The sequence below is a fragment of the Neltuma alba genome, unplaced genomic scaffold (genome assembly GCF_004799145.2).
Source record: "Neltuma alba isolate B1F8T4 unplaced genomic scaffold, ASM479914v2 tig00001562_pilon, whole genome shotgun sequence".
Taxonomy (NCBI): Eukaryota; Viridiplantae; Streptophyta; class Magnoliopsida; order Fabales; family Fabaceae; genus Neltuma; species Neltuma alba.
Window position 1 is genome coordinate 317946 of NW_021632512.1, and position 11462 is coordinate 329407.

General features: G+C 31.4%; 1 pseudogene; it reads right to left on the reverse strand.

Moving 5' to 3' along the window:
• Positions 1-4742: 4742 nt before the first annotated feature.
• On the reverse strand, positions 4743-11117 carry LOC114759182 (cysteine-rich receptor-like protein kinase 8; annotated as a pseudogene).
• Between the last annotated feature and the right edge of the window lie 345 nt (positions 11118-11462).

Below are 11462 nucleotides of genomic sequence, written 5' to 3' on the forward strand. Positions count from 1 at the left end.
TAGCCAAAACTTATGTTTTGAATAGACTATTATGCCCTTAAAAGCTAATATAAATTGTAAGGGAAAACTTGAATCTTTTAGTACACTTTTACATCATTAATACATCACCTTCTTATATCATTCCTTACATTATCTTTCTAGAAGAGAGTTGGGTGGAACAAATCTAATGGAGAGGAAAGGAAGAATAGATCTTGGCCCTTAGATCAAACTTGGTCTCCAAGTTTCCTTCTAATTTACTTGGCTCACATTTATTCGGCTTTCTTAATGGCCTTCTTCAGCTCAGAAAATTCTTCTATCTACTCCATAAATTTTTTTGAATTCTAGAGAAGATTTATGAATTTTCTCACGCCATAACACTTTCTTTAAGCCTCGCATAAAAATCATTTACTAAAAAAAGCCCTCAACCAGCATAATTAAGCCTTCTATTTTATTTGAGCCATTCTGCTAATCTTCTAAAAGAAAGACTAATTTTATAAATTAACATAGTCTTTAAGCTTCCTAACCTCATTTTTACGTACTTTTTTGAAATCTCATGCTATCTCAAATGATTACCTCAATTGGTATACTTTTTACTGGCTATAATCTTATAAATTCCATTTAAGTTGCCTCAGGGGTATTTTTGTCATTTCCATTCACAAAAGAGTCTTAGAATATTATTTTTCATTTTCTAGGATTTTCCCTAGAATTTTTTGTATACTTTCCATTTTTACCCCTATTGGCACGTAACTTTCTAAAATTGTGATTTAGTCCCTGCTTGAACTTAACCTCATAAAACATCTCTTTGAGGCTTCTAACTTAACCTTTGGCCTGTATCTAGCCTCTTTTCACTTTTTAGGCCCTTAAGATTCTCTTGGAACCTCAACATTACTTACACGTTTGCCCTCTAGTAACTTTCTTACTTTGCAGCTTAGTCCCTAAAACTACTTTGATTTTCTTTCTCATCCCTAAAACTACTTTGATTTTCTTTCTCATTTTTGGGACTTCTGCTCTGAGGGCCTAGTAGCCTACCTATTTTGGGCTACTCCCAGGGCTCTTAGGCCTAAAAATTGGAATGTGACACTCACCCTTTCCTAAACAACCATAATAGGTATGATGTGTAAGGAAAGAGGAATGCATGAGGAAAATCAAGAAAGAAGAGAGAATTCGAGAAAAGTATTGTATTATGTTTTGTTATGCTATGTAACTTTTTACGATGATGTAATCATGAATATGCCCTTAATATGATATAATAAGGAATGATGATGTTGGCACGTATGAATAACTATGATAATGCATAGAAATGATCAATGGTATGTTGGGATGATAGCATGCAAGATAACGAAAGTTTATAGCATGTTAATACAAGTGAAGGGATAAATTTTTTTATTATGAGAAATGAATTTGTGATGGAGAAAAGGTATAGTAAACAAATGAATTTGTTCCTGAAATTTTGTAAGCAATTAGTACACATCCTAAGTAGAGCCGGGAAAACGGGCCGAGCCCGTCGGGCCGGCCCGTTTAAGCCCGTTTAAGTCGAGGGCCGGGCTTGTATTTTGGAGCCTTGAAAGGGAAGTCGGGCTTAAAAGGGCTAGCCCTGTAGGGCCGAAAAATAAACGGGCCGGCCCGTTTAGGCCCGCCAAATTTTTTTAAAAAATTTTTTGTCTTTTTTTCTTAACTTAAAAAAGAAAACCCTAACATTTTAAACATAGCATACTCTTAGTTTTACTTATCTTGGCAGCTCACATAGATAGCATTCACAAAAAGAAAAAAAGAATCACTATAGTTGTGGGAAAAATAACCAAAAAAACATGAAAATTGCAAAATTTAAAACTAGTATATTCATAAAAATATATTGTTATTTATAAGTTGTCAAAACCTATTAAAATACTGTATCTATAATTTTTACAGTCTTTATTTATCATTCTCCCATATTTTTTATACTTGAAATATAATTGATCAAAAAATCTTTTAAACTAAAATAAAGATCTATATCATTTTTATAGTAGAAACAAATTTAGAACTAAGAATGATGGACTCTTTTCTTTTTTGTCGGTATAATAAATGATTATTCTTTATGTATACTATGTTTGTTAGTTAAACTTTTTTGTTAATTATTTATAATCAAACTAGATCATCCGCATTGTAATTATCTACTGAACTTAATGCTTATTTAATTGTTTATATTTGTCCTCTATTTAGTTTGTTTATTCAATAGACTTTATTATACTGTAATATATGTTTAGACATGATAATGTTTATATTTGTGACTCAATTTTATTTATATTTATACCTTTTATTAGTAATTTTTATTGTTTCATTTTTATTATTTTGATAAAATATACAAAAAAAATAAAAAAAATTATTTTAATTAAAAAGACCAAAAGCCCGCGGGCTAGCCCGAGCCCGTCATCTCACGGGCCGGGCTTGAAAAAATGACTTATTTTTGGAACTCGGGCTTAAACGGGCCGGCCCGTTTAAGCCCGAGCCCGTCACGGGCCGGCCCGTTTTCCCAGTACTAATCCTAAGCTTCGAAACAAGTAATAGATCACCTAAAATGGATGTGTGTTAAGAGATGTGATTGCTCAAATTTAGGGTAGAGAAATTGAAAATGCACTATTTGACCAAATGAACAATGCATTTTCACATTTAATTCTAGAATGAATGGGTAATAAAATAAACCAATGAGTATTTTTTTCATGTAAAGAATTAAAATAGCTTTAAAGAGAGACTTCAATCACCTCAATACAATATTTTTATAATTAGTTATGACTTTTCAAAGTTGGACAAAAAATTTAAAATTTATCAATAAATAGTAACCCAAGAAATTAAATACAAATTTTTAATATACAAGCTTATTTTGTGATCTGCTTGAACTGTAACACTTACGAACACATACTAAAAGGGATAACTAGAAGGATGTTTGATAGACTAGTGCGTATTGTATATATTTAAATACTTCAAAATGATTTACTTCATTGGAGCTTTTGTAATATCAGTCTAAGAAGAAAAAGACAATGTGAACATGTTTGGGATGGTTCTGAGCCCTTCCTATCAAACCCAAAAAGTTAATTTATGTCTAAAATTATAACTTTTGGCTTAAGTTTTTCTCCATATTTGGATGTTTTGAAACTAACTTTTTAATAAAGGTTAAAGTATACATTCGGTCTTTTAACTTTATACAAGGTTTCAATTTGATCCCTTAATTTTAAAAGGTGTATTTTTAGTCCATTAATCCTAAAATTGTTAGTTTTAAATGATGATTTTTTGCAACAATCATGATTTTTGGAAAATTAAACTTAATATGTTATCATTTGAAAATATTTTATCAACGTTCAGGATCCCAATACAATCATTTTTTTGTTGATGATTTTAGAATTAAAGGATTAAAAATATGCTTGATGGGACATGGAATCATGGTTAATTAGGAACTTTGATATTGCATATAATTATCATTATTAGGAACATTTGGTGTTAATTTTGATTGATTGCCATCTTTTATTATCAATAGTCATTTTCATTTAATTTTAAGATCTCTAGGATATTATGCATTTAATTTCTAGGATTAGGTTGAGGCCTATAAATAAAACCTCAACTCATTTGTTTTGTAGGCCTTTGATTATGAATTGAATGATATTGAGTATTGAGTTTTTCCTTTCTCTCTCTATTTGTCTAGTTTTTCTCTCCTTTCTTGCTATCCTCCCTTCTCTGCTCTCTCTTCTCCCTCTTTCTCTCCTTTCTCCCTTTCCCTTACTAGTTCGGTATTAATATTTTTCAAAGGTAATGGACTAAGTTGAAATGTTGTACAAAGTTAAAAGATCTATGAAACTGATTTTTTTCATAGAAACTTATCGGACTATAAATCATATTGCACTAACTAATTTTACTCTAACTTTAGTTTGCAAAAAATCAGTTGGGATAAAAATTACTTTTGCACATGTTAATCTAATCAAAGATTTACGCAATTATCTACAAAATTTAAACAAACTTTGAGGAGTTTAGTTTCAAAATAGAAAGAGCTTTAAAATAGGATATAAAATTAATTAGTATTACTCAACTGATCAAAACACCAATTTATTCCATCAATAATAAAGATTTAATTTCTTTCTGATGGATAAAAAAAATAATGAAGATTTGAAGTGTGCCCCAAGAAAAATCTCTAATTAGAGAGTTTCCAAAATAAAAATGAATAAGATTTCAAAACAAATTCTTGGATATTCTCTATCATATTAAAAATATAACATGTGAACATGCCGCACATGCATGCGCATATACATGCACATACATCCATTCTTGGTCATTGATTATGGGAAGGGAAAATTCCAAAAAAAAAAATGCTTTTTGAATTTCGAAATCCCAAATCAAAAGTTATTATAAAAATGTGCTATCATTTGGTTTTTAAGTTTAGTTAATTGTTATTAAATTGTAGTAAACAAGACTGATTTGAAATTTTGAAATCTAAGAGATATGTTTTTGGGAATATTTCCTGATCAGAAACGGCATTTTTGTGATGCCTTCAGAAAATTATTTTTGTATTTTATGAGATAAAATTTTTCTTATATATTTATATTGTACAATGCAAGATCACTTAAAATAAGGTAAACCAAACACCTTGAAAGAACTAATGCAAGCAGAGGCTTATTTGATTATATCTAAATTTGCCAAAACCTGTCCTTTAGTTTCTCATCATTTTGGTCTTTATGGCTGATTGTATCCCTTTTGATTGGTTAACATACAAAAGGTTCATTATAGGCTTGCTAATTTTGTCACCTAGGTGTGATGTTGGACATTGTTGCCTCGTTCACAGAGGCATGCTCGGAATTTGAATCTCTTGTGACACTTCTTCCAATTGAAAATGCAGGACGATTTGGCTTGGGAAAGGTCATTGAGTCACTTCCAAGCATCATCACAACAGAGGACATAATTGGTCTATCTACTGCATCTTCCTGAATACAAAGCAATCGAATGTGTATGCACTTCAAAACCTCACCTTCAACGTAAAACTCTTTCAGCATTGGATCCATCAATTCCAAACATTTTCCTTTACACCACAGATTCCAAGTCTGCAAACAATTGTGAATTATTTGAGGTTTATGAAACTATGTATTCAACGTTACTTTCATGTCAATGAATTAACATGTAACCCAATAATTTTTAACATAATGGCCTAGACAAACTTATTAGCTTAGTTCTTGGTTGAAATTTTTGTGAGGTGGCATGTCAGAAGCTATAAACCTGAACTAGATTAGAGTTTAATTAATTGTTTTCATTTGAAATGATTGTGGCAACTCATTTTTTTGTGTAAACTAAACATTTCTTAATGAGATTATATCCGAAAAATAAACTCACATAAATAGGAAGGCTTTGACCAGAATGATAGAAACTACTATTCTTTTTTCCACATATAATTTCTAGTAGAAGAACTCCAAAGCTAAAAACATCTGATTTCACCGAAAATAATCCTTCCATGACATATTCTGGAGCCATATATCCACTGTTTTGAAATCAAGTGATAAAACACAGTTAGTTAAGCACGAACTATAACATCTAATTACACTTCAAAAACTAATTTTCAATTGAAAAGAAAAAAAATCAAAATGACTTGTAGCTAGATAATACTTACAAAGTACCCATTACTCGTCTTGTATTTCCTTGATTTTGAGCTCCCTCAAAAGTCCTTGCCAATCCGAAGTCTGATATTTTAGGGGTCATCTCATGATCCAAAAGGATATTGCTCGCTTTTAAATCTCTATGAATTACTTTTAGTCGAGAGTCTTTATGGAGATACAAAATTCCTCTTGCAATTCCGTTAATAATATATAGCCTTTGCTTCCAATCTAGTTTCTTTCTATTTTCTATATCTAGCAAGAATTAGGAAAGATTTACTAACATGAGCCTATGAAGGAAAAAAAACAAGATATATTAATTGCTTGTTCTCTAAGAGGCATTCTTGAAATTTAATTGCGTAGTAGCTACTAAAACAACAAAATTTGAAACTAAAATGCATTGCTAAGTCTTTTTGATCGATGATCCGAATTTGGTTTTCATGAAAGTTTATACTACGAAACATGTATGCTTCAAAAAAGCAACCATGCATATATGTGAAAAGCATGTATCTATTACTCATGGTTTGAACAATAACTTGTTACCCACCTTTTATACCATCCAAATTACTTTTACCTGTCAGCCTAGCTAGTTAAATCTCCTCATTGATATTATAACTATGTGAATGCAATTAATTTGATCTGTCCAAATTTAAACTAAATAGCTCAAGAGATGATTAACGTGCGACATTGCTTACCTCATTAATCACATATTTCTTAGACATGCGGCTTTATATGGGTAATATGTATAAAATGCAACTCAAGACTAACTAACATAACCCATTAACACCTAAAAATGTTATTGTGAAAATTATTCTATATTGATTTGTTTCTGAATTTATCCTTGTTAGAGTCCTCAGTTTTAGATTGTTGAGACCCTTCATTTCAAAGTTTGGACGATGTTTGAACTTTATGTCATATATAAATAGCCTTCCTGACCTTTATATTTTACAATAAACCTCTGTGAATTTTTTATATTTACACAAATAACCTCAAACTAATCAATTTTATACCCCTCAAAAAATTTATTTTTGTATGAATATAATCCCTCCAAACTTTGAGTTATGTTCAGATAAACTCGTTAAACTTTAAGCCACTTTCTATGTAAATGTAAAAATTTTGAAAGTTTATCGTAAAGCTTTAAAAGTAAGGGAGATTATTTACACATGACACAAAGTTTAGAGAGATTTTATATAATTTAGCTTCAGTTAATTTATCAATTACTATTAGATTAACTTATCAATCAATATCAACATTAACTTTAAACAATATAAAGAGACAAAAGAATGGAGACACACTAAATTTGACCCACATAGAGAAGCATAAAGAGAAAGGAGATAGAGGTGGAGTTCAAGAGAACATACTGAAAAGTTGGCAGTCAAGGCTAAAATTTGGCATGTACTCATATGCAAGTAACCTTTCATTTTTCTGTACGCAACAACCTAAGAGCCTAACAAGATTTTTATGTTGCAATTTTGCAATGAATATCACTTCATTCTTGAACTCCTCTAAACCTTGACTAGAAGCTTGTGAAAGTCTTTTCACTGCAATTTCCCTACCATCTGGCATTGTCCCCTAATCAAAAGTTTTTACAAGATGTTAAGTTAAATTAACATAAATTACCATGGGTATTTAAGATGTTAAAATAGCATATGCTATTTTAAGTATATTAGCATACTAATATAAGATTAATAAGAAAGTCAACTAATTTGTTTTACACTATATAATGACTCAATTACAAGTCTAACTAAAATAAGGCAACCCAGATAGTAAATAATGCTATATGACTTGACATATTATCTATCTTTTTCAACTTCATAACTTCAAATGCAATATATTGATACCTTATAGACAGCACCAAATCCACCATGCCCCAACTTAGATGTTTCTGAAAAGTTATTCGTACTCTGTTGAATGATACTTAAAGAGAGTAAGGGCAGGTCTGTGTTGAATGAACTCTCACTTTGGGAATGATCATAAAAAATAGGAGTGTTGTCTGATGTTACTTCATCTACAGGACAAGTAACAGATTGATACTTATTAATTTCGTACAACTATACAGACATGCACATGGGTTTAGGGTCTTTAATGTGCCACTTTCTAATGTTCTCTAATGCTCTTCATAATGTCTCAGCTTCTCAAATTTTATTTTCATTTTTCTTTTGATAATTAGATTCTAAATAAAATGAGTGACATACATTTTAATATCTTATGATGATGAAATGGTACAATTATAAATTTTTATGATTTTTCTAAGAAAATAAGTAGAAATACATAATTTATAAACAGTTGGGAAGTTGAAGTATTATAAAAGACACTCGAAAGAGGCATATTAGAAGTCCAAAACCCCATACAAACATGTGCGTGCAAGAAAATTGAGAGTTTTAAAAAGATAGATAGAAACACTAATAGTTACCTTTTCTATTCTTCCTTTGCCAGAAGTAGTAGATTGACAGACTTAGTATAGCTACAGCCACTAATGTACTTGAACTTATTATCATGGCTTTTGGCACTTTGTTAGCACTATTGACTGCACCATCTACAAATAAAAATGAGTTGCAAGCTAAGGGTTTTCACATGTAAACTATGCCAAGGTATTGTAATTAGTATTCGATTCGTTGAGCACATTTTTTCATGTACAAAGTTGCATGTGAGATGCTATATTATTCCTAAGCTTTGAACTATAATAAACTTATCAATTAACTCTTATATTTAAGGGGCATAATAATGTATTACCTCTTGTGGCATTAGGATTAGTTGGGGAGGATAATTGATAAAACATGTAATCATCATACTTGATGAGACAATTTGGCGCGCCAACAAACCATCCTTGCTTTTGCTCACAACATTGAGGAACCTTATCCATCATAGCCTCTAAACATTGCTTGCACTTACTGCCGTTAAGGTCTCTGGTGCACTGTACTAATGCATATCTTCTTCTTCCATCACCCAAATCAAACTCTCCCTTGCACCTAAGTCGTTCGTGGCTTTTTCTATTAGATTCCTCAAGTAAGTCTCCGCCTTTTGGGCTCTGTCGAATCTGACACCTTCTTGGTTCCTCCATTGTACCACCATGGGTTTGTTGTCACCTTTCCAAAGAAGTTCCTGTTAGAGTATCGAAGGATGCAGTAGTCGTACCTATTTGGCAACCAAATAAAAACACTTGCATGAGGAATAATTAAAATGTATAAATTCATTATCACTCCTGAAAGGAGGAGAATATAAGTTCCAATATCAGGAAGCCCACTTGTTAGAAAGGTTTAAATTTTAATGCTCCTGGTCCGACAGAAATTATTCTCAAATCAAAGTGACTTAAAGATACAGTGACTTACACAAAAAAGTTATAAATTCATTGCAATTAGCAATTTGAGTTTTTAAGACAAATTCGTGTCCTATCTTTTGTTTCGATTCGTTATTTATCACTACCCCATATCATCTAACGTGTTTTGTGGAATGATATATAGTTTTAAATATTATTCTTCCATTAATATGTTATATATATATATATATATATTCTCTTTGATCTCCAATATAAAAACTAGATAACTAATCTATAGAGATTAATGAAATTAGTTACTACCTCAGTGTGGTGATCTAAATATACTTAGGAAAAAGTATGAATAGCATATATAATTGATAAAGCAACTCACTATCGGTATGCAATCACTCTAGTCAAGAGCATAGCTCTCAATATAGTGAAGAAATCACGAAAATGTGAAGCTAAAAATCATAGAAAGGGAGAGAAGAGGAAAGGTACAGTAGAGAGAGTCTAATAGGAGGAGAGAATCTGCAGAAGAGAGAAATATTGAAGGCCTCTTATTTGTCTATTTATATCTTTACCTTTTCCCTGCCCTAAGCCCAAATTCATCAGCCCAGTAATACCTTCATCTTAATCCAAGCCCATCTCAATATGAAGTTGGATCGTTACATTATTTCCCCCTAGAAGATTGACCTTGTCCTCAAGGTCAAGAATTGAAGAACTAGCCAAGACGTAATCAAGGCATTCCCTGGAGGTGAAAAATAGAACGCCAGCAACAACAAGCTTTGAAGATGCATATGTAAGTCCAGGATAGTGTCCTTGCATTACAACCCAAACAAGGACTTTCCAGTAGGAGGAGAAACAAGAAAACTAATTCACTCTTTCCTTGTTGGTGGATCCAAACCATTTCAAGATATAAAAATATAAGCAACCCAAAAGATTTTATTAAATAAATTAGTTAAGTTAGTTATTTATAATAAATATGAGTTGATTTTCTTTAAATACCCTTTTTCGTTATGACTACCACGGGATAAAAACTTGTTAACATGTGTAATCTATAGAGTGTGGTAATATACATAAAGAATAATTAATATATAACCATGACTATCATGTGGTGGTGAGGTTGAGCCAAGACTTTAAATTAAGAATGCAAAATTATAAAGCACAAGAGTGGGGTATAAAATATTAAAACTTAAGATTCAAAAGTATGGATGTAAATAAAATATTCCCTGCTTAAATAGAGAAACTAATTGAGGCTTTGCTTTGATAATGAATATTAGACCTCAATTCACTTTGTGTCACAAATTTATAATTTTTTTCCTAAACAATTCTATTAGCCGTGAGAGAGTTTGCAAAGCAAAAATTTTTTTAAAAAAATTATGAAAAATCATCACTTATTGTTATAAATAAGTAGTCTGACTAATTCTCTTAATCTTTATAAATTAGTTACCTAATTTTTATATATTTAGAACACGTAAAGGAGGTACTAAAACTCATACGCACATTTAATAACTTCCCCCAAGTGAGTGGGCAAATCACCATAATTGGCTCTGCCACTGATTGCGTTCAATTATGAGAAACAGAGAAAGAATTTTTAAAAAAATATTCTGTCATTATTGGCATTAAGATTCTGTCCCTTGCACACAAACTGGTTTTCCTCCTCGTTTCCCAGCTATTTCTCTTTCTCTGATCTGAATTTAGATATATCCAACTAAATTATATAGTCAATATTTAGTGCCTTAAATTATTATAATTATATTATTCAAAACGAAACATCGTATATACGCCATACATCTTTTATTATTATTGTTAAGTTAATTAATAACCATAAATATTGCTCTGGCATTGAAAAAAAATCGCAACAAGCATATAATAAAAGACAAGCCAGACTAGTACCATATCACAGCAGAGGGACGATTGGGACACCGTTGGGGAACCTCCCTGGTGGCAGTGGAGACACAGAACTGGCAGAGGTAACCGGCGGCGTCACCGCGGCAATCATATAGGCCATAGACAGCATCGTTGGCAATGTTACCGATCACGGTGTGGTTGTAGCCTTTGCTTGTGGCGGCGTTTGTGGAGATCCATGAGAGAACCTGGTTAAGGTTTGCTTTGTATGAAGTAGTGAGGGCTTGAGGGGTTGAATTATGGCAGTCGTCTCCAACGTAGATTGGTGCTTGAGAAGTACTATTTCCGATGAAACTGATCAGAATTATAACTATGAAGCTGATGATCAGGAAATCAGGAATGGTAGTAATGGGTTTTGATGATCGCATCATTGGGTCAGAAGCTATTTCAACTTTGGAACTTCGTAGGGATGTCTTGAATTAGCATTTTCGTCTTGTCATATATAATAATATCTCGCGCAAAAGAAAACTTTTAGGCTTTGACTTTATTAAAATCAGAAAAATTGCTAATAACAAAATCTTGAGTATTAACAAAACATTTTATATACTAACATATAAGTTTAATATAGCAATGATTGTTGTATAGTCTAACAGTGTTAGGATTAAAGTATTGATAAGATTCTTTGCTTTTAAAATTATGTAATCAATTATAAAATTAGAGGACCAAAGGTACTTCTTTACCTAATAGTTTTGTAATAATTCTTAAAAAAAAAAAAT